Source organism: Palaemon carinicauda, chromosome 1 (assembly GCF_036898095.1).
Source record: "Palaemon carinicauda isolate YSFRI2023 chromosome 1, ASM3689809v2, whole genome shotgun sequence".
In the NCBI taxonomy this organism is placed as follows: Eukaryota; Metazoa; Arthropoda; class Malacostraca; order Decapoda; family Palaemonidae; genus Palaemon; species Palaemon carinicauda.
In genome coordinates, this window is record NC_090725.1 from 92,362,955 (window position 1) to 92,388,702 (window position 25,748).

At 35.3% G+C, this 25,748-nt stretch overlaps 1 long non-coding RNA gene across 1 annotated transcript in view; it reads right to left on the minus strand.

The window, feature by feature from the left end:
* LOC137642662 (uncharacterized) overlaps positions 1–25,748 on the minus strand; it is a 661,414-nt gene that overhangs the window by 458,591 nt on the left and 177,075 nt on the right. The window lies entirely within an intron of this gene.

The window sequence follows — 25,748 nt, forward strand, 5'->3', positions numbered from 1 at the left end:
GATGTCTGAAATTAGCCTTCCAAAACTTGCCATGTATTTGGGAACTCCGTGTTTGCTGACCCGATTGATTAGACCTTTTGCTTAGCTTTCCGCTGTCTGCTCTTTGATAGGTGTTGCCTCGGGCCATCTGGTAGTCAGGTATATGATGTTGAAAAGTCATCCCTTTCTCTGGGGGAGGTCGCAAACTGTCAGCGTGAATATGATCAATATGGCGACCAGTTGTCATGAATTGCTCTATCCCAGACTTAGCGTGCCTAGTGATTTCATTGGACTCCAAATGTATTGCTCGGTAATAATGTGGGTGTTTGAGCAGCCTGAAGGATCTGATAAATCATAGATGAGGCTGAAACCTTTCCTTTTCAAAAGCATTGAAAGATAGGGACGAGGACGTCCGGTACTTGTCTTCTTGGCAATGGTTGGAGGTGTCATCTGTATCTTGCCAGAGTACTGCACCCATTGTTGTGCTAAATGCATCCTTGGTCAGTGTAAGGGACCTATTGGAGAGATGAAATGTGTTATAACAAAACAAAGGGCATTTTCGACTTCTTGAAATGCCATTTCTAGCTTATCTGACCAGCATAATGTTTTGTGCTTTTCTTTTAGGCACTTGTATAAGCAAGCGAGGATTCTAGCTAATTTTGGTATAAAATGGTTCCATACATCTTAAGCCGAGCACTGTCAATGGCAGACTTAAGTAGGGTGGTGGGATCGGGATTTAATCGTTTGTTCGCAATGGCTGGGAAGAACGATTTGCATGTACCCAAATCAAGTAGAAATTGTGTCTGACATCTCATCCGTGATGTAGAAACACATAAAAGAATTCTTCCGTTTCCTGAAAGAAAGATGGCAAAATGCTGACTCATTTCCCTGTATGAGGCATCCAGTCTGGCCGGAGATGTAGAAACACATAAAAGAATTCTTCCGTTTCCTGAAAGAAAGATGGCAAAATGCTGACTCATTTCCCTGTATGAGGCATCCAGTCTGGCCGTCGCTGACAGTTAGTTGGCTGAGTTGCTCCTGCATATTTTTTTGTTTTTTTATTACATGCACCATTGCTCATACTTTCAAGATTCACTTCCAAATCCTCAGTGGATGAAACAAAGGCCTTTTAAGTTTGTTGAGCTGCTTGATAATACTTATTGTTCCTTGAATAGTGAACAGGAGTAACTCGGAATCTGGCTTGCCCTCTGTCTATTTGTCACTTGGAGGTTGAGGATGTGTGGTGGCCACTTCTGAGTTGTTGAGAGGGTTCCACTAATATTTGGGCCATGTGAACCTCATCTAACATTTGTAAGAAATCCTTGAGGTGCATGGCAGATGGATTGGGAAATCCTGCAACTTTTACACAATAACTTCGTTAGAGCTTCGCTTGTTAGGTGTCTGTGCGGGTATTGTTACTAGAGTCAGGTTTGCTTGTAGACTTGTGAGGGCCGTTGATCTCCTATTGATATTCCTACACTGTCTAGATTTTTTCTGGCTGTAAGGGCTAAGAGCCATAATGAAGGAGGACCTTAGTTGAGCCTTCAGAGTTTCACATGTGATGGTGGAGCCTGGCTGCTATTTGTCCAGAGATGTCATATGGTACGATGTAGTTCTGATGTACGATTGATAAAATGGAAGGAGTGTGACTGTAATTCAACCCATGAAACACTACATGACCCTAGTGAACACCTACCTTGTGGAGCATCCATTAACAGAAATGAGTGGACCACCTTGAATAGACCAAGATCCAAGGTCGTGCAAACAAGACACTTCAAAAGAGGAGATATGTCACCATTACGGTTTGCCATTGTGGTGAATTGCCCCAGACCATGGTCAACATCCTACGCTGTTGTCCACTGGGACCTGCATGCTCTGACGTAGATCTACAGGAAGCAAAAGACAGAGCCATCCATTGGCTACACTAGTGGTGTGATAAGATATGATGATGTCAGGAAGAAATTCGAGTACAGATTTAGATTTTTGCGGCGACAATGTGACCTTCAATGACATGAATATAAATTTCTACCCTAAAGAGGCAGGCTTCTAGGTTGTGTGTTGTGAAAGGAGGCAGGTGGATGAAGGCATTGGCAGTAATTTTGCCAGGAGAGTTGGTGGTGTTGGGCATCTTCAATCACTCCGGTACCACGAATACGCTTATCCTGGTGTGGATGGAAACTCTGGCTGGATAAAGTGATCTATTCACACCAGTACCACCAATATGCTTGTCCTGGTGTGGATGGAAACTCGGGCTGGATAAATTGGTCTATTCACACCAGTACCACCAATATGCTTGTCCTGGTGTGGATGGAAACTCTAGCTGGATAAACTGGTTTATTCACACCAGTACCACCAATATGCTTGTCCTGGTGTGGATGGAAACTCTGGCTGGATAAACTGGTCTATTTACACCGAAGCCTGAGAGTACACCATTACAATAAAAATATTTTGAATACATTTTATTTACAAGAAAAAAACATTCATAAAATTGATTTTAAAGCTTACAATATTTATTATTAGTTGTCAGTTTCTGTTGAGGTGCCGTTGTTCCTGAAATAAACAATAAATATCTTCCGCGTTGTCTTGGTATTTGGAAGTTCAATTACATACAATCCACAGGAGATCATGGTTTGGTGACGAAAATATCTTTGAGAGACGCTGGGTAATGGACCTTACAGGCTTACATACTGTTTATTTTGCCTAATTAGAAAGATTTCACCAACTTACTTTTTCAATCTGATTTGGTTAATAGCATCGGAGTAAAGGTTACTAGGAGCTGATATAATTGTGCAGAAATAATTCAGACATTATTCCATTCGTAAATCAAGTGGTAACTCATTATTACCCACATAGGTTTTCTTAGGAGGTGAGTGGAAACAATATCTACCTAACAACTGGGCTTTATTCAAATAGAGTATTTCTCTGTACTGCAAAATTCTGCTCTTGACCTTTATGGACTGGATAAAACATATTGATGGAGATTAGTGGTTCTTGATTCGTGCTCATAAACAAGTACTTTTATAACAGTGGGCAGGGTTTGAGGGTAAAATTAGCATTAACCAAAAGAGCAAAGTGTTTTTGTTCTAATAATATTTCTGGTGCAGGAAGTGCTTGTGAAAAACTTAATACTCCCATCATAATACAATAATGAGTCTACACCCAATTATTTGTTATACCAATGATTCATCCAAGTCCTGATCGAAATTACTATATTATTCTACAATACAGTTATGGAGACCTATGCATACCTTTTTGAGTTCTATATAAGTAAGGGGTGAAGTGCTAAAGGGGTAGATTTGAAAACAGTAGAGAATGTTGATAAATCAAGGTAAGTTTCACAAGATGAAAGTGAAAAGAGTGAAAGAATAAAATGAATGAAATATGGACTGGGGCTAAAGAAATAAGAGGATTAGATTTAAAGGTTTAATGGCTGCTCATGAATGGCACAGGCAAGGGACAGTGATATTGCCCTAGCAAGAAGGAAAATGCCTTAGAAATTGATCAGCGCCCAAGGCCACCACCCTCCCTCCACCTACGCTAGGACTAGGGAGGGCCAGGCAATGGTTGTTGATGACTCAGCAGGTAGACTTATAGGCTCCCCCCAACCCCACATCCTTAGCTCACAAGGATGATGAGGTTGCACTGACCAAAGGAACTAAAAAGTTTGAGCGGGACTCGAATTCCAGTCTGGGGATCACCAGGCAAGGACGTTACCAACAGGTCACCAAAACCCTATTATGTAAAATTTCATGATATTGTCATATGGATAGTAAACACATGGTGGCAAGGAGAGTGAGAAAAAACTAAGTGTGCGATGTATGAATGGAGAGTTTAAAGACTATTTTTTTTTCACTTGAGATGCAATTATATGTTAAGGAGATAGATACAGTTGTCAAGAAAAAATGGTAAAAAAGGTTAAGTAATGAAAACAGAAGGTCAATTAAAGGCATAATACCGCGACATTAATAAATTACCCTATTAGTAAGTAAACGTAATGAGAAAGATCAAGGAATAGATTTATCTCCGATATAAATGAAATTTAGAATTTCAACGTTCCTGGAAGAAGAAACCGATATCTATTTTTTTTATTTTTCATCAAAATAATTTCGATAAAAGAACGGATAGGATGAGAAATGTAAAGATTCGTAATAGTAGTGAAAAGTTTAGAGTAAGTGACAGGATGTATTACAGTATTTTGAGATAATAGTTTGGTCACAGAAAAGAATGAAGAGCAACAGGTTGGTGAAAAGTGTACACAAAGAGAGGAAAACCTAAGAAGTGCTCGAGAGTGATTGAAAGGCCTATTGGAAAGGCGAGGTCCTATTACCTAAGAGTGCGTGCAGGATATAAGTGAATGACTCCGTGTGTGTTACAGGTTAATTGAATTGTCTGTGTTTTCTGCACCTGGGTTCATCCTTTATTTTACAATAAAAGTAGAAATGCAAACTTTTTTGCTAAATATATGCTTATAATTATTTACGCGTGTCTACAGTATTCAAAGGATAGGATGAGGTGACATTTCTATTCTTAACAATATTAAATTAGTTGATAATTAAGAATTTTCAGGTGACAGTGACAATCACGTCTATATCATTTTCAAGACTAATGGAAAACCCATTTAATTTCTTGTATCTAAACATTTCCGAAAACTGATCTTTCCCATGATTAAACCTTTCTTATATCTTCGCCCACAAATATGAGCTAAAATTTGTTGCACTACCTTTATATAGGCATACAGTAGTCTAACTCAGTCTTTACGTGATTAAAACCTGACCTCTTTATATACAATGAAAGCTAAAAGCACCCATCAAAGGCCGACTTTTTATAAATTCACAATTTTTCCCCTCGCCCCGAAACTCGCTTTTGCTACGTGCCTGACTACGAAGGAGAGAGATAACAGGTCGGCGTATTCGCGTCTAGGCAGATATGCGCCTATAAAATCTTAATATCATCTTCGCAGAGACTTCGAAACTCCTCGACCCAAACTCGTAATTATGAGCCTTACGTGCCTTACCCGCTTTAGGCCTTATTGGCCATTACGTCTCCCCGTCATTGAGGCCCGATTATGATTAAGGGAAGACGTTAATTGATAATAAATGTCAACCACAAGGCCTGCGGCGAGGAAAGGAAATATTAGTTAGGCATAAACGGGAGATAGCGAAGGAGGGGCTGGTGGCTAGAGACGAGAGAGAGAGCCTCCCTGACGTGTTTTCGTTTAATAAGTCAATTTGCAGAGGCGATTAGTGGATGAAGGGAGGAATTCCCGCTCTCTGCCAAAAAGAAGCCAGGTGCTTTAGTCACCAATGATACTTTTCTTTATATATCTTTTAATGCTGAATGTTAGGAATTTCAAGAGAGACACGTCTAGTACTTAGTACTGAATTCCTGCCCGTCAACAAAGTGACAGTTGTAAAAGGAAGAAAAATTTAGAAGAAAGATATTCTATATTTATGCAAAAGACAATAGAAACGTTATTTTGCTTCTGATAAGGGAAACCTAAATATTTATAAAATAATGAGGTAAATGGGATGGAAAAAAAGGAATCTTACACTGATGCACCAAAAATATTCATGTTACTCTACTTGGCCTAGACTTAGGTTGAACATACTCAAAAGTCATATTTCTCACAATAAGAGCAGATGACAGTTACGTAACATTACGCCGTAAGTAACAAAGATCAACTAAAAAAAAATACACCCACTCCCTTAAAAAAATCAAAGTCGTCTTTGCTTCACCAATTTTCGCCAACTGACCACAACATGGCGCCTTCAAAACGCCATATATGAAGAGTTGTTGGGAAACGAGTAAAGTTAAGATTTGCACAGCAATCAATATGTCATCAGGAAGACACCGTAAGACCCCGCACATGACACTCCTTTCCTCCCCTTCCCCTTTGCAACACATCTTCCCCTTGCAGACAAACCTCTTGGGTTGCAATTTCTATTCGAAACAACACATCGCCAGATGGTTCAACACAGTAACTCAATAAGCCATTTCTCTTTTCCCAGACACCTTCTTTCCATTTAAGGATAGAATGATTATTTCACGGGAGTACGAATGTGCATTGCAAATTACCCCCTTGTTACGATAAATGAAACTTTCTAAACAAATGATTTGATGAAAAAATACGGTTGTGGCACAACCCTATATATATATATATATATATACATATACATACATACATATATACATATATATATACATATACATACATACATACATACATATATATATATGTATATATATATATATATATATACATATATATATATATATATATATATATATAGAGAGAGAGAGAGAGAGAGAGAGAGAGAGAGAGAGAGAGCATCATGCTAAATCCAGTCCCGTACGAATGCAAATCAAGGAGACTGAAGCATATGGGGTTGATGTTGCACAAAAAAAAAAAAAGTAATATGAACATGAAATAAGACTTTCATAGACATTATTACCTAAACCTCTCATTCAATATTATAGAGCAGTGGAATAACCATCAAAAGCAGATCCTCACCGTATCATGATTTTCTAATAGTGATTAACCACTCTCGAAAGCTTAATATGATTTCATCTCTTTTATCACAAACGTACTTCATGACTAAGGAGAATAGATATCGGGGGAGGGGGATAACAGTGAAGTACAGTTTAGAAGGGAAAGGGGGGTGGCACTTGAAATTATCTCCAATGGCTTGCCCCGTGGCGTGTGCCTAAGACCAGATAACAAATCACTGACCCGATAAGGGCCACTTATAATTCCAATGTGATGCAAGAGCACTGGGGTGATAAGGATAGTTTACTGCTGCTGTACACTCTGCCTCTGATGATTCAGTGGCACAAATATATGAAGAAAAAATGGTTATCACAACCTAACGTAATATAATTACACGAACTTGTCCTCGTTGATATCCAGTTCAAAAGATTCTGTAACGACTGAAGTCTTTTAGTCTAATTGCAACAGCAAAATAAATGTTTTTCTTTATCATGTAGTTATCTTACTATGCCACAAAAAATACAATAAATCAAAGGAACAAATGAAATGGCAAAAAAAAAAAAAAAAAAAAAAAAATAGGTGTAATATGAAGTCACATAAAAACCTAAAGAAAATAAAACCAGTCACAATAAAATCTACCAGAAGATTAATTTTCGTAATGAGAATCCACATAACGAGTGTCAATCTGTTCTTTCTCCACGAAAAGTCCCAATATACTGTTCGTCTGTCTTTTTACCTTTTTATTTGATTATCTGATCCTCGTTTAGCTATATGGACAGTAAATCTATAAAAGAAAAAATAAAGGTGACACTGAAAATTATCTCGCATTTTTATAAGGAAAAAAAAACAGTGATTGGCACACATTTGTCTTTTCGTATATGAAATCTGAATATATATATATACATATATATATATATATATATATATATACATACACACATATATATATATATATATATGTATATGTAAATTATATATATATATATATATACACACATATATATATATATATATATATACACATATATACATATATATATATACATATATATATGTATATATGTATACATATACACATATATACACACGCACATAATATATATATATATATATATATATGTATACATGTATACATATAAATATAAATGTGTCTGTCTGCCTGAAAAAAAAATTATATAACGTATTTGTGAGAACAGTACACGCATCTTGGAAACCGCTAGACATGAGGTCAGGCAATTAACCTGCGAGGAACATTTTGGTTTTCTCATTTCCACTCTATACTCTTAATAGTTATAAGATCATATCTGAGTACTTTAAGATAATATCTTTGTGAATAGTATCTAAATATATTGCTTGTGGATGGTGAGCGCGACCTGTCATTAATGCTTTGGTTATTTATGTCTTCTAGTGTTTGAGAAAAGAATCTTGCGCGTTACGGTTCCAATGACATGTGATAATCAATACGATTATTCACTTTTAGCAATTGTTCTGCACCCACAGTGGAAGTAGCTACGTCAAAACGAACGAGAGAGAGAGAGAGAGAGAGAGAGAGAGAGAGAGAGAGAGAGAGAGTGTGTGTGTGTGTGTGTGTGCGTGTATATGTACATTAAGATAAAAAAAAAAGTTACGAGCAAAATTTGAAACTAATACTCCTGCTTATCTTGGTATGACGGGTTCTTTATCATGTAAAGAGTTTTTTTTTCCTTTTAAAAAGAAAAGAGCTCAATTCATAAGTAAAAAAAAGCAACTTCTTTCTTTCTCAATATATCTATGTTTAAACATTTCCACTTTTAAAACAGTAATTTAAATAAATGGCAGGTTCACTCTTTACTAACATAAACTATACATTTATAACGAACACTTACTGCATGGTCAAAAGAATACTCTTTTAATAACTACTACTATTGATCATTTCTGTGTGTACGGTTGCCCTTGGGTATTATAATAATCACCTTTACACTTCATCAAAGTCATAATAAAAGGATAAATTATAAATAATATCTTAGTTTCACACCTATTATATGACCAACCTAACTAGTTTGAATTGTAATAATTATACTTTGATTACCAAAAACAGAGGACAGAAGTAAAACACATTCTCAAAATATTATTATCACTTTTTTTCATTATTAACATTAGAGTTAAAATTTATAAGTCTAATTTCAAGTTATAGACAGAAGCTAAGAAGGTTAAACCTTTGTATTCCCATCATGAACTGTAGTGGCCGATGTGGTAACGCCCCTGACTGGTGAACACCCGACTGGGGTTCGAGTCCCGCTCAAACTTGTTAGTTTATTTGGTCGCTGCAACCTCACCATCCTTGTGCGCTAAGGATGGGGGGTTTAGAGGAGCCTATAGGTCTATCTGCAGTCATTGCCTGGCCCTCCTTGGTCCTAGCTTGGGTGGAGAAGGGGCTTGGCACTGATCATAGGGCAATGTCCTGTTCGATAGGGCAATGTCACTGTCCCTTGCCTCTGTCACTCATGAGCGGCCTTTAAACCTTTAAACTACCATAAAAGTTAAACTTTACAAGACTGATTTCAAGCTAAAGATAGAAGCTAAGAAGGTCAAACATTTGTATTCCTATTATCATCGCAAACTTTATAAGCCTAATTGCAAGTTGAAGACAGAAGATAAGAAGGTCAAAACTCTTTATTCCTATTATTATCATAAAGATTAAATTTTACAGACCAATTCAAAGTAAAATATAAAAGCTAAGAAGGTCAAACATTTTTATTTCCATTTTTATAAAACTTTATAAGCCTAATTCCAAGTTAAAAATAGAAGTTATTTAGGCATTTTTTTATTCCCATCATCATCATAAAAATTAAACTTTATAAGCCTAAAACCAAGTTAAAGATAGAAGCTAAGAGGGTCAAAACGTTTAACCTTGAAGGGCCACTTAACCCGAAATATCTCCACCAACGCCACAACTACAAGCACATAAAATCGAAAATCCCGAAACGTTGTTCACGATCCGATAATCCTATCGGTCTCCCTCTCGCCTATCATCCCTTCCGGCTAAGATTAGATTTTTATGTAATTTGTCGAGTAGTAAATCTTCTTCCGGGACCACTTGGCAATGGAGTAAACACCACAAACATGAAAACTACGAGGTGATGGATATCTCCGAGACACTTAAGATACTCTGAAGATGATCTCTATCTTCAGATGGCTCTCATCTCCGATAAGCATCTTCAGGTGAACGTCCCCGCCAACATCTCCACCACACACCCTCCAGTTTCTCGTCAGGCACTCAAGGTCTTCGCTTCTGTCTTATCGCGAACATCTACCGAACATTTTCATTTCTTTTGCAGTGACTCATGGCTGAGTCAGGGAACAGGTCGATCTATATGTCCTATTCCCTCAATCTGTATTTCAATTCAGATATCTGAATAGATCGATGGAAAGGGAAACCCATATTTGCTAAATTTTCAATTTATCCTTTCAATGAGTAAACGCTGAATAACATTCATAAGCAATAAAAGTAAAAGTGACTACGCCTATTTCTTATTCATCTCCCCTATATAATAAAGAGCAAGTATTTGGCTATATATATAATATATACTTACATACATACACACACATACACACAAATATATACATATATATATACATATATATATATATAATATATATATATATATGCGTGCGTGTATATATATACATACATATATATATACATACATATATATATATATATATATACGGTCGAGGACAGCAGCACTGCCAGAAATATAACTACTCGGTCTCTTTCTGTTTCTGGGGTAATGGGAGCAGAGATAGTCATACCGTGGTGAGAGTGGGTACCGAGAGAGATACACTCTGAAACCATTATCTCCCATACAAATGGAAGAAACTGTCGTGTTGCAGTTAGGAAAGGGGGAGGGGGTGGGAAGGGTTGAATCTGTATCTGTATATGTGTGTGTATATCTATCTAAATATTTAGCTGACATTTTTAACGGGTCGCGTACTCAAGTCATAAAACGCAATGTATTTTATATTTTAATTTATTCGTGTATAGCAACAACACTCTACGGGTAACGCTCGCCAAATAGGACTTGCTAGCGTCCAACCCGAGCCAAGGCCTCCCATCTGGATTACATGTTAATATTTAGAATGACCTTACATTGCCCAAACTTTCAGAAATAACGTCTCGGGTTATATCAGCGTCCATTTTTATATCCATATAATATAACTATTTTACAAACACATAAAAACTACAGGGAAATGAAAACAGAAAATATAAGATTAAGTCCTTACTAGTTTCCTGATATATATATATATATATATATATATATATATATATATATATATATATATATATATATATACACTTATATTTTTCTAATAAAACATACAACACACAAGCACGCACACACACATACATACACACACACACACACACACATATATATATATATATATACTGTAAATATGAATATAAATGTGTGTATATATATATATATATATATATATATATATATATATATAAACACACATATATATATATATATATATATATATAAACACACATACACATATATGTGTATATATACAATCATGTTATATGTATAAATATTCACATAATGTATGTAATATACTAAAACATACTATAAATTCTGTGCTTGAGATTGTAAATTTGTTTTTAATGGAAAGCATTATTTGGAATGGCAATGGGCAATACCCTATCCACGGTACTATAGTCCATTTCTTTTATCAAGGCATATTTGCACCGACTCGCAGCGGTGCCCTTTTAGCTGGGAAAAGTTTCCTGATCGCTGATTGGTTAGAATTATCTTGTCCAACCAATCAGCGATCAGGAAACTTTTCCCAGCTAAAAGGGCACCCCTGCGAGTCGGTGCAAATATGCCTCGATAAAAGAAATGGACTATAGGCAACCTTTACGCATCAGTGGGTTTGTCTAAAGGAGTTCTTTCGTTTCGATATGCTAACGATGTATTGTGTTTTTGGCCTACATATGAAATTTTGAATATTCATTTTTGGCAGTCAAATAACTTAGTATATTCCATAAAATTCCCTCTCGGATAAAAAATAATTGTTTATTGCCATTTTAGACATATTGGTGCATAGGAAAGATTTAGGGTATTGGTTTTTATATTTACAGAAAACCTGCTAATGTTTGTTCCCATATCCATTATCATTCACATTATCTAATCAGTATATAAGTTCCGGTTTTGTCTAGTATGTTATTGAGGGTTTTAGAAATTTGCAGCCCCAAATTTATATATTAAGAGTAGGTAAAATTTATGACGTAGGTGGTCACTTAAAATACCAAAAGTTTTTTTTATTGAGAAGTCTCTGCACAAAGATAAAATACGTTATGTTCCGACATGAATAAGGAGCTTTTTAACATAAGAATGTGTTGCGATCATATAATGTAAATATTTATTATGTAAATCACTTGCTCAAAACGTTCAACATAAATGTTTCTAAGATTTCAGGAGCACCCAATATCAAGATAAATAATATTCAAAGTAAAATAATTGTTCTATTTATATGATTCCATGTAGTGGGTGTAACAAGAAATATCCGGGTCAATCTGGAAAACGACTTGATAACCGTATCAAAAAACATCGTTATGCTGTTAGGATAGGACAAATGTCAAGTGCTCTGTTTGTGGACACAGCATTTAAACCATTGTATTGACAGCGAAAACTCGTCAGAGATTGTATTTTGTAATAACATTGTAGAAAGAAATGATATAAATTGTTTTTATCAAACATTTTAATAATCAAGCATTCAATCTTAGTTCTGTCCTAGACATGTGCTTTGTTAATGAAATTGTAAGGACGTACAATATAAACATTTAGTTAACTGGTTTTTACACTACTAGCATGTTTATATATGACGACAGTTATTTATCATTTTAAGGACTGCAAACTACATACACTGATGATGCTTTGCTTGTTTGTGGCTGTGTCATTAGTTTTGCTAGGCTTCTTAATACACGAAAGCGCTTGGTACCTGGTCTTTCACTGCCCTGTTTTCTGTGGATCTTAAACATATATCCCCCTATGTAATAAAGAGCAGGTGTGTGTGTGAGTGTATATATATCTATCTATATATATATATATATATATATATGTGTGTGTTATATATACATATACATATACACACATCACCAGACGTATAACTACTCCGTCTCTACTCGTCCCTCGGGTAGAGGGGAGATAGAGTAGTCCTATCCTGGTGAGAAGGGTGTGTGTGTGTGTGTGTGTGTGTGTGTGTGTATATGTATATATATATATATATATATATATATATATATATATATATATATATTATATATATATTATATATATATATATATATATATATATATATTATATTATATATATATATTATATATATATATTATATTATATAAATATTATATATTATATATTATATATATTATATATATATATATATTATATTATATATATTATATATTATATATATATATATATATATATATATAAATTAACGGTCACTTCTAATTTCATGCTTTCTAACATTCAAAAAGGACATGTGGATGCTTTGATAATTCCCGTTCTACTGATATATTTTAAAAGCTGATTATTTTAACTTCGGTTATTCAGAATGAGAAAAATCCATGTGTTGCGTATGATAATTAAAAGATATATCCACTCATTTGTGTGCCTTTACGGTAAATATACGTTAAAATTATTCACTCATAGAAGAAAATGCATAAAATAATAAATATAATAATATATCAAGTAAAATGATGTATAAGTGAAAAGTCACTTGACTACGTAATAAAAATGAGCAATAAAACGCAAAATTCAGGTGAGGAATCACAATAGGACGAGAGAATGATAGTGTAATCAACTCCCACTCGACTTATCGGCTACATGGAATCGCTGCTATTAGGTCTTATCGAAGCACTTGAACTCATCTATGGTCCTTATCAGCACTGTTATCGATCAAGACTTAATCTGATAACAGGCCGACTATATATCTTTGGGCTCGAATATTTGGACGTGTTATTGTATAAAGTTTTTCTAAATCTTTTAAATAAGCATATATACTAGGCATATAATAAATATAACTTTTTTATAATGTAATTTTTTTAACCTTTTTAAAATTAATGCAAATTCAGTGTTTGGCAGGTAGGTGAATTTAAAAATATTACGCGAAAGTCTGCGGTTGCTCAAAACACCATTTCATTAGATACATCCCTCCGAAATCGTGACAAGAGAAGTTACGTAATTCAAGGTCATTGATTTACGTCCTATTATAAATCTTAAGCCATAAAAATGAAAGAAATATAAAAAATATTCATAATACTATATATAATTTAGATAAATAAAATATAAATCTTATTTGTTCGAAACAGCACGGAAATCGCTTGAATATTTTACGGTAATAAACCAAGCACAGTAATAAATTATTTGCAAATCTAAAAAGACTGCTAAGACGTGGGGGAAAATACGTAACCTTACATACAATATTTAAAATACTTTGTAAATGAAAGATGATAATCTTTCTTTAAAAATTAATTCCAATGACCTGAAATATAATTTCTGGAGATGTATTTGCGAACCCAAATCCAACCTGTGCAATCACCATTACCAATGCAATTTTTTTCACAGACTTAACATTACAAGTGACAGATATTGGCTGCGTCAGCTCCTCTTTTCCCTCCAGACCGACCCAAAAATCGGCTGGTGTCCAAGAAAATCAGGGAATATACAAAAGGTCTAATCAGACCAGATTTGCTTGTTGAAAAATGAGGTGATCGAATCTTCAGTTCTTAAATTACTTTTATTACCACAATTAATGAAAATGGCTCGTATGAGTAATAAAAACGACGAAAAATCTAACTGTATCTGTTTAATCTAGGTCTTAATTTCAATATTTATACTGTCGTATTTAAATCTCGACAAATATTTCCGATGGCATGAACAACATTACAATTTAGATTACTTGAGTTATAACAATATCCAACAGAATTTTGTGGATTTGAGAACAAATCCCTCAGAAGAATATTGGGAGTTAAATGGCAGGACAAGATTAGAGATGAAACTATAAGAGAGATTACCTTAGTGCCAATGTAGATGAGATTATGGTGAGGGGTAGATGGAGATGGTTTAGGCATGCTCTTCGCACTCCTCAAGAGAGATTAGTTCACCAAACTTTCAACGGCTCCACAAGGCACTACTGTAGAAGCGTTGGAAGACCAAGTACTACATGACTGAGGACAAAGAAACGTTAAGTAGGATATAATGAATGAAGAAGTATTTATTTAAAAGCTCTAGAGATAACTGGCGAATTCTAACCGAGGACCTTAGCGTCCATAGACATAGGAGAGGCTGGAAAGAAGAATAGGAAAAAAGGTGGTGAGAACAGGGATAGAGCAAAGGCGTAGTTTAAATTAGCTTACATAGGCACAACGTAAACAGTTAAAGGTTGAAAATACGATGCATATCACTCAGTAATACCTACATTATACCGTGTGAGGTGGACTGTTGGCACTACTCCCATAAGAAGATATGGGTGATTGACTACGGCTTTAAATACAAAAACCACTGGACAGAAATCAAATCCACGAGGTAATAGTTTTTGATTGGAGCTATATTTACCAAGCATGATATTCCCAACGAATATTACAGTCGCTACGTGTATAAATAAAGAACTAAGACACACTATACAAACATCTACAGGACCACAAACACACACAAATATATAAACATATGTGTGTATATGTGTATATGTGTATATATATATATATATATATATATATATATATATATATATATATATATAGAGAGAGAGAGAGAGAGAGAGAGAGAGAGAGAGAGAGAGAGATTACATTGCAGGAAAAGGCCTATACATGCCTGATACACACACACACACACACACACACACATATATATATATATATATATGAATGATACATTTTGCACATTTAAACGTGTTTTTTCTTATTTCAAATAAGCCATATATTTTAATACATTAATGTCTCCATTCTCTTAACGACCTCGGGATCAGAATTTCGAGGCGAAATCTCTCAAAAACAATAGCATCTGACAGGCCAGGTTTCGAACCCTGGTCCAGGATGCTTGTATGACAGTGACCGTACAATTTAGTAATGAAGGAAGATAAAAGTCAATGACAATTCTTCTGTAAATATACCTGTCGAATAAAGGTTTTTGTAATTAAAATTTAATTTTCAAATCAAGTCAATATATAATTTTCAGATCGTAACATTTTGTCTTAATCTAAGTTTTGTTCAGACTTAATATTGCGAGTGAATTATATTTCATGTAAATTCTTTCACAGTGTTGTAATTTATATAGCATATATTCATTTTTGTATCATCAGTGTTTAATGCATATTCTCTCGTATCCTGTTAATGAACCCAAGTTAGTGTTGTTTGAATATTCGTAATAATAATTACCCAGTTTTCTGTGGAGTGTACTCAAGAGACCTTTGGATATTCAGTGTTTTATATATTGCTGCCTGGGAGTTGTTTAAATGACTCAAAGTTCTGGTATTAATATTTTAAAAAGTAAAAGATTTAATGTAAAAGCAAACAGGCGTGTTTGGAATTCGAGAGGTTGTATAGCTTGCCAGCTGTAATATATATATATATATATATGTGTGTGTGTGTGTGTGTATATATATTATCATTACTTGCCAAGCTACAACCCTAGTTGGAAAAGCAGGCTGCTATAAGTCCAGGGGCCCCAACAGGGAAAATAGCCCAGTGAGGAAAGAACACAATTAAAGATGAAATATTTTAAGAACAGCAACAACATTAAAATAAATATTTCTTTTATAAACTATAAAAACTTTAACAAAACAAGAGGAAGAGAAATTAGATAGAATAGTATGAGAACTCTAATCCAAAACAGTGGACGACTATGGTACAGAGGCTATGGCACTACCCAAGAATAGAGAATAAAGGTTTGATTTTGGAGTGTCCTCCTAGAAGAGCTGCTCACCATAGCTAAAGAGTCTCTTTTACCCTTACCATGAGGAAAGTAGCGACTAAACAATTACAGTGCAGTAGTTAACCCCTTGGGTGAAGAAGAATTGTTTGGTAAACTCAGTGTTGTCAAGTGTATGAGGACTGAGGAGAATCTGTAAAGAATAGGCCAGACTATTCGGTGTATGTGTAAGCAAAGGGAAATTGAGCCATAAACAGAGAGATGGATCTAATGTAGTACTGTCTAGCCAGTCATAGGACCCCATAACTCTCTAGCGGTAGTATCTCAGCATATAATATTATATGTTTGGTTCCCAGACATGAGCCCATCTTATAATATATTTTTGGTGCCCAGACCAAGGAGCCAAAATCATAATATATATATATATATATATATATATATATATATATATATATATATATATATACACACACACACAATATGTATATAGAATATATAAATACACTTACATATATACATTATATGTATGTATGTATATATATACAGTATATATACAATATGTATACAGTATATATAAATACACTAACATATATATATATGTATGTATGTATATATATATATATATATATATATATATATATACATATATATATATATATATATATATATATATATATAGAGAGAGAGAGAGAGAGAGAGAGAGAGAGAGAGAGAGAGAGAGAGAGAGAGAGAGAGAGAGATAGTTGTCCATGGTTGTGCTGGATTTTTAGACATTTTGATTTTTCTCAGTCGTGTTATTATTATGAAATGTAAACACTTTTTTTTTATTTAATTTTCATAAAGAACGGATTAAAATATTTGAAATTAACATTCAAAACCGTACCTAAATCCTAGAACCCACCAATTCTTATCGTATATATGTAATTTTTACCATTATCTTTATGAGTTAATCAGAATGTACTTTCTATAATTAGATTTTATTTAAGCAAGTGAAAGAACACAAAGCAAGTTTACAAATGTTATAGCAGAAATAACAGAACCATTTCTGAAATCATTAAAAAAATTCACTGTACATATTTTCCTAATACATAAGGAAAAGCTTATCGGAAACTATTTGTAGGTAGTACGCTGGCCAGGTCACCAACCACTCGTTGAGATACTACCACTAGAGAGTTATGGGGTCTTTTGACTGGCCAGACAGTACTACATTGAATCCTTCTCTCTGGTTACGGTTCATTTTCCTTTTGCCTACACACGCACACAATGAATGGTCTGGCCTATTCTTTACAGATTCTCTTCTGTCCTCTTGCATCTGGCAACATTGAGATTACCAAACAATTCTTCTTCACCCAAGGGGTTACTGCACTGTATTTGTCCAGTGGCCACTTTCCTCTTGTTAGGGGTAGAAGAGAGACTTTAGCTATGGTCAGAAGCTCTTCTAGGAGAAGGACACTCCAAAATCAAACCATTCTTCTCTAGTCTTGGGTAGTACCATAGCCTTTGTACCATGGTCTTCCGCTGTTTTGGGTTAGAGTTTCTCTTGCTTGAGGGTACACTCGTTCACGCTCCTCTGTCTTGTTTCTCTTTCTCTTGTTTTGTTAAAGTTTTTATAGTTTACATAGGAGATAATTATTTTGATATTGTTACTCTTCTTAAAAATTTCATTTTTCCTTGTCTGCTTTCCTGACTGGGCTATGTTCCCTCTTGGAGCCCCTGGGCTTATAGCATCCTGCTTTTCCAACTGGGGTTGTAGCTTAGCAAGTAATAATAATAATAATAATAATAATAATAATAATAATAATAATAATAATAATACGAATTTTTTCTTCACGAGCAATAAGTGCAATGAAAATATGTGCGAATACTAACTTGGCAAGGGTAGCGCAACCCACATGCTCTCTCTCTCTCTCTCTCTCTCTCTCTCTCTCTCTCTCTCTCTCTCTCTCTCTCTCTCTCTCTCTCTCTCTCTCCAACTATTCGACATTTGGTGATATTAGAGAGGGAGATTTACGTGGGATTGGAAACAGCAATAGATTTCGATACCTTACGGGCGAATGCACTGATTACGGGTGGCCAAATGCCGTGGACAATCCCCCAACCCAATTTTTCCCCTTCCACGCCTTCCTCAATTCCCAGACCCTCTTCACCCCCTACCACCCGGCCTCTTATCACATATGGCACTTGGAAAGTCTATTCATATTTATTCATGTTATTCATTCCTTAATAGAAAAAGTCCCATTTGCCGAGTCATGTTGTTTAATCCTTATTCAATTGGCGCTCGAAATGAGATTTTTATTACGCCTCCAGATGCATATAAACGTTTTATTTTATGAACTGTCTTTTCTCCATCTTATCCTAATAGACAAGGTTATTATTGACTTTGGTTACCATACATATGTTACCATTATCAAACTCGAAAATAATAACTGCCCATATGGTCACAATTATCATGTTTGAAGTACAATATTGCCATTATTACACCCTATTCTATGTCATGAATATGCAGACATGGTGAATAAATTCTACTCTTCTGCTTGTGTCTACAACCCGGATAGGTCAATATACCAATATTCAACCAGTTACACCGTTCATATATCACTATTTTGTCTTCATAAATCACACTTAAAAATGTATAACACACCTTACGTAAAGCTACACACATTGCAATTGGATTATGCACATTTCGTAAACTTTTATATATTGTGTGAGACGCCGTTAGATGATAACTGAGAGGAGAGGAAATGCAACTAAACTTTATCGAACAGACATCGAGCTTAAATACCAGGACTTGCGAGCAACAACATCATCAAACGTTCAAACAAAATTTAACATGAGCTATCAGGTTTATACAGGTTGGTTTATCAACGGTGCAAGGAAGAGCCAGTGATAAGATAAAAAATAAAACGTTACAGTGTACGAGCGTGTATGAACCACGTGCGGTACATGCCCCCCCCCCCCCCCCCCCATAAAAATGACATACTAGTGAAATAGGGCGCCCTGCTCTTGAAAGGCGTACTATAGGTGGGTCATCTGGCAGGAGATATACAGGTTTCAGGCGATCTTTTTCACAAATTGAGTAACGCCTTCTCGTTTTTTTTTCATATATATATATATATATATATATATATATATGTATATATACATATATATATATATATATATACACATATATACATATATATATATATATATATATATACATATATATATATATATACATATATATATATATATATATATATATATATAAAATACTGTTGCAGTGTACGAGCATGTTGTGAAACGTGCAGTACACATGTAATGCACGTCAAGAAATCAACTCACTACAAATAAAGGATATCCTATATTAAGTTTTTTCAATATTGCAAGCTAATTTGAACTATTGATATGTTATCTATACCTGTGCCAAAGTTGAACTTTTCTGTAAAAACCGTTGATTGTAAACCTGCAATTTTCACCCTCAGGTTACTCCTTTGGGGCCTATTAATACTCGTGTCGTCTCTAAATAAAGTTGGTTGTTTGGGAGCTGACTTTGTATGACCTTCTCCTTTGCTCCCTTTCACAGTTCAAACATGCTGCATAAGTTGGCATAAGTCTGTCTCCATAGTTTATATATGACAGACATAATTCAACTTAGTTAATGATCTTAGATGTTTCATTTGTTATTCATACTTCTTATATATAGTTTTTTTATTCTTTTATTTCCTCACTGCACTATTTTCCCGTGTAACTCTTGAGTTTGCAGCAACTTTCTTTTTCCAAATAGGATTGTTGCTTGGGTAATAATATATTACCCTGCCTGAAGGGCAGGGCAAAAGACCAAAGTGGGGTCAACTTCAAGAACTGGCCTTCTCCAACGCAAAGAATATGCTATCAACCACTGTTGCTTTCACTATTCCTGTGCCACATGCTCCCCTTTTCTCTACTGATGTCAGCAACGCTGCTATTGGTGCGGTTCTCGAGCAGGTGGTCAACGTGGTGCTAAGGATTGGGCCCGAGTCTGTACTTTATGCCTAACTTCAAAAGTACATCGAGTTACGGATTCAGGAGTGGTCACAACCTCCCATCATTTTGCCCACATTCACATCGATGTTGTAGGTTCCGTACCCACATCACAAGGTCACTGTTACCTTTTTACTGTCTTTGACCACTCCTTTCGTTGGCTTGAAGCCATTCCCATGGAAACAACAACATCCTCATCATGTACCTCTGGTTAACTCTGAGGGTGAATAGTGAGATTTGGTATCCTTAAGTTTATTTCTTTTGACAAGGGTTCCACTTTCCCTTTTCAATTGTGGACATCCTTAATGAATCTTCTTGGAATCAAACAACCGCCTATGGCCCTGCTGCCAACGAATAGTTGAATGCTTTCATCGCACCCGCAAAGCAACTTTCGTGTCCTGCTGCAAGGACTCCAACTGCTTAACTAGGCTTCCTGGGTCCTTCTGGGACTAAGGACCACTCCTGAAGACACCCTGAATGTCTCAGCAGCTGAAATGGTATATGGTCGTTCTCGACGAATTTTTGCCGTCTGCAACCTCCTCTGACGAACTCCAGCACCTACGTCACGTTGTGGGAAAATTTACTCCATGCCCCCAGCTCAGCAACTAGTACTGACAGATCTGCACTCTGCAACGCACGTTTTCATGTGTAACCACACTAAGTGGCCCTTTACGCGGGCCCTTTCCTCGTGATCTGTTGCCCGCTGAAAGCATTCTTAATATTAGTGGAAAAGAAGACTGGGTTTCCAATGATCGCTTAAAACCTGCATTTCTCCAGCAAGATGATCCACTTACAGTACACCTCTCAAGAGCAGGGGGACCCATTTTACATGTATATCTTTTTTTGGCGAAGAACCATGTACCGCATTGCACGTGTTTCACAACACGCTCGTACACTGTAACAGTATTTTCTTTTTATTATATATATTGCTCTACATCTCTCTATTAACACAACCTGTTTAAGCCTGTCTATTCATAAAGCATTTTGTTTCAATTTTTGTGACGACCTTGTCCTTAACATGTACATAAACCTAATATCCATCGAAATAAAGTCAGTTGCATTCACCTCGCCTCTCAGTTACTACCTAAAGGCTCTAACGCACACATGGCTCCTTCCAGAGATAAATATGCATCTGAAAGAAGGCGACCAATGATATTTTAATACTCTTTTACCACAAACATTGAGGAGGAAAGCTTTTAGAGTATGACGTAATAGAAGATACAGGGCCGTATAGGGGGAGGGGGGGTTTACACAGTGGCTTGCAAATATCAGTGTGCAAAAAGGCATGTGTTGTGGTGTGTAGATCTTGCGGTATGTAGAGGACAGACAAAAATTCTCAGTAGTGACCAACGGATAACCCTATACTATTTCATCCACTGAGACATTCGTGGTATTCTTGGAAGTGATCCTCAATCAATCCACCATTCCCTTACATACGCGGTTGTAAGTAGTAGTATGATGTAACGTGATCCCGAAAACATGCCATAATTATATTAACAATTCAATTGATAGGTGAAAGTGGCACCTTTGTAAGAAGTAATATGATCTGGGGTGCCAAATCTTGCTATCCATCCGGAATGTAAGGCAGCAGAATATGAGGCACAATAAATCTTGTATGCGGATGGCTTTAGGTTAGCGAGTGGAGCAATTGTTGATTTCCAAAAGGTGACAGTGTTGTTATGACATTGGCAGGGGGAAAACCACATCTACGTGGATGTAATCAAAACGATGTTGGGGTTGATGAAAAGTGCCCACACACAAATTGGTGTCAAATACACTTTTGAAGTTTGACAGATGCAGACCCCATCTTCGGTATCTTTGGTAATGCCATGCCATATGAACTTTTAACTTCAGTCGCTGAGCAGTAGACTAGCATGAAGGGTGTAAGAGACCATGGATCAATTAAAACACTGTTGGTGAATGGAGCCAAGTATCCGCAGGCGTGCCCTATCAATATTGACGTTACAGAGGGCAGTGTTTTTGGAGTCCTTCCGGTTAATGTCTTTTCAACGGGGATATGTGCAGAATGTCCAGCAAGTTTGGTACTCGGCGTCCTTTTGTTGGGCTTTTGCTAATGGCATCAAGAGTGTTTTGTGAGAGGCTGTTGGAAACAGGATTCAGTTTACAGGATTCAAAATATTTTAACTTTCTATTCAGAGGAAATGTTAAGATCCTTTAATTTATACTTTTTTAAATATAGTTATTCTGCCTCTGCACCATGGTCTTCCACTGTCTTGGATTAGAGTTTTCTAGCTTGAAGGTACACTCAGGCCCACTATTCTATGTTTCCTTATTTCCTTTTATCACAGAGTTATTTCCCTTGTAGGAGTCCTTATAGGGTTTATAGCCTCCTGCTTTTCCAACGAGGGTTGTAGCTTTGCTATTGGCAATAATAATAATAATAACAACAACAACAACAACAACAACAACAACAACAACAACAATAACAATAATAACAATAATAATAATAATAATAATAATAATAATAATAACTACTACTACAACAACAACTCTAGATATGTTAAATTCCTTATCCCTGACCATGATATTAATGTCTAGCGTCGTCGTTCAATCAGCTCCTTGATCAAGCTGTGAAAGATTGTTCACCTTTCTGACCATGCTTCGCGTTGTGATCTACCCAGACTATTCCACGCTACGGCAGTGCTGTGTATTTAGCTAATTCTAACAGCCTTGCATGTTATTTTACAAACTTTAGTTTAGGGGCTGCTTATCTGGTCCTGTACAACAGGGGAACCCTACTCTCTACAGCTTAATACTAGAGTCGTATATAGAGAGTCTGCAATAGTATTGAAAAGTTATATTCCTGCTTTGAGTATATAATGGAATGATAGTTGAATGCTTAAATTTGTAGAATTTCAGAAGTTCAAACCTAATAAAATGTCATTTTCGTTGAACCTAATGTTATGGGTCTCATTTTGAACTTTATAAGTTTCGTATATATTCAAACTCATTACTAATCATAATTTGTTTTACTTTCTTTATAGCATATTATTTTTATTTATGTTTCTTTTCCGTACTGGACTGCTTTCCCTATTTTGGCAAGACTTGTGGCATTCTGCCTATTCAGATAGTTACAATCTGGCTTGTAACTGAAATAATAAACGCAAAGTTTACTGCATAATGGTTTCCTCACTGAATAATCAGGAATATATCAAATGTATAGATACTCTTCTCAAAGCAACATATACACTATTGTAAAAAAAAGATAGATTTAATTAAAAATATAAAATGGATGTGGTATCAGTGACACAAAAAGGGAAACTCATATTCTATAAGAAAAAATAGCAAAACTCTAAAATTAATATTCGATTCAAATTATATTTAGAAATTCGGTGTGCAATAAATGACCAAACAATAAACCGTATTATTCCTCTAACAGGAACTTTTTCCAGGTTTTTCTCTTTTCCTTTAACACACGGAATTCATTTTCAAAGAGGAGATATTATCATTTCGGAATTATGACATATTTTTCCCCGGAATTTATAACATGATATTCTGCCCGAGCCGTATTTCAAAAGATGAATATTAATTCAACCAGCGCGGTGGGTTCTAAAAGCTCCAAATATATATACTACATTTCTCTTGGGGCGCATTTTGCTTAAATGAAAATACAAAAAAAATATGAAGTACTTAAAGTGTTTCTACGATGCCATGGAATAGCATATATTCTGAATATTATCCATAGTTCCACAGTAAATAACAATAATTTGATTGATTCTATTATAAAATACAAGATGCATACATTTCTTTCTTATTAACACAGACAACCTAATTGAAATCAAATACACTTTTAGACTTGGTGTCGCCTTATTCGGGTGGGACCATTTTCTCACCCCACAAACCCTCTTGATAAATATGAAGAATGAAAATAGGTAACATTTGTAGGGTTGGAACTTGTTGTTTCGAATCTTTTCTATATTGACGTCAACCTTGTGGTATGATTAAATAAATGGGTGATACCAAGGCGAAGTAAAAACCATGGTGAAATATTTCAGTAATTCCTGTAGCCACCATAGACTACTTATGGGTGGGCTTTGGGAAATTTGGCACTGGTACCTGGGAGGCCATTCCGTGTCCATATGCAACAAAGGGAAAACTCCATAATTGAAGCATGAGGGAAAATATAAGAATCTAAACAGGAAGATTAAAAAAAAAGATGCTAGACGGAAGTAAAGTAGAAAGCTAAAAAGTGAGTGCAGGTAAGGAAAATGAACGCTGTTAGATTTCAAAGTAATGCCTAAAGTGCAAAACTAGCGATTCACTGACGGCACTATACCCCTACGGGAACATCGACAACTTGCAAATGAATTCTATATTCAGATAATGGAATATTGATGAAGAAAGATATTATCAACCGAAGAACGTTATTGATTCATTTATCATTTCTATACATTTACAGAGATGACAAATGTTCGAAATTTGTTACTTACGACTCGGTATTGATAAGAGAAGGATTTTCCTGTCCCGATTGAATAATGGCTATAATAAAAAACTCGATAGAATTGTTGAATCATCATCAATCTTACGAAGCGCCATTGGAGTATTCTGGGTTATGCTGAATTCTGAAAGCTTGGTTTAAATTTTCTTTTGGCAAACAGTTACAATTGAAACTTGAAACTCGTCCTTTAACGTCTGGATATAATAATTTATAATTCGTGATACACTTTGGTCCCCAGTGTCGTGCTATGAACTGTATCATACTAAAGATAAAGTTGTCTTAATGTCTAAAAAAAAAAAGAACACTTTAATTTGCTTTAACGCACAGCATCATAAACACCAATAATAATAATGATGGTAAAATAATGATGGAAGACCGTAAAAAATTATACTTAATATTAAACTTCTTTCACTGTACTTTGCAGCAGTTGTACCCATGAGTGGTAATTGCACAATCAACGATCTGAATATTTAAACAGGTATTGACAACATACATATTGGAACTAGAACGCCAAATTTCTTCTTGTCCCCCGAATAATGTTAAGTAATAACTACCTAATTTTCTTTGAATGCTAAAAAAGGTTAGTAAGAATGAAAGCTCGGTTCATATTTATATCTTTTTTTGGGGGGAGGGTCTTTTCTTTTTATGCAATTAATAACTTTAAGAGGTTCAGCAATAAAATGTCTCAGATATTGTTACCTATTGCACCTAGGAAAAATCTCCGTTTAATTGTTGTTTTCATTAGGAATACTTGAATCGACAAATAGGAGAAAATGTAACTTACGTGTGTCTCCTATATTAAAAGTCTTCCTATTGTCTCATGTTTCGAACTTTTCAGGTTGCTAAAATTCATAAGATCTCTTTTCTATAGATGGTGTATAGTTTTGTTGAGAATATATAA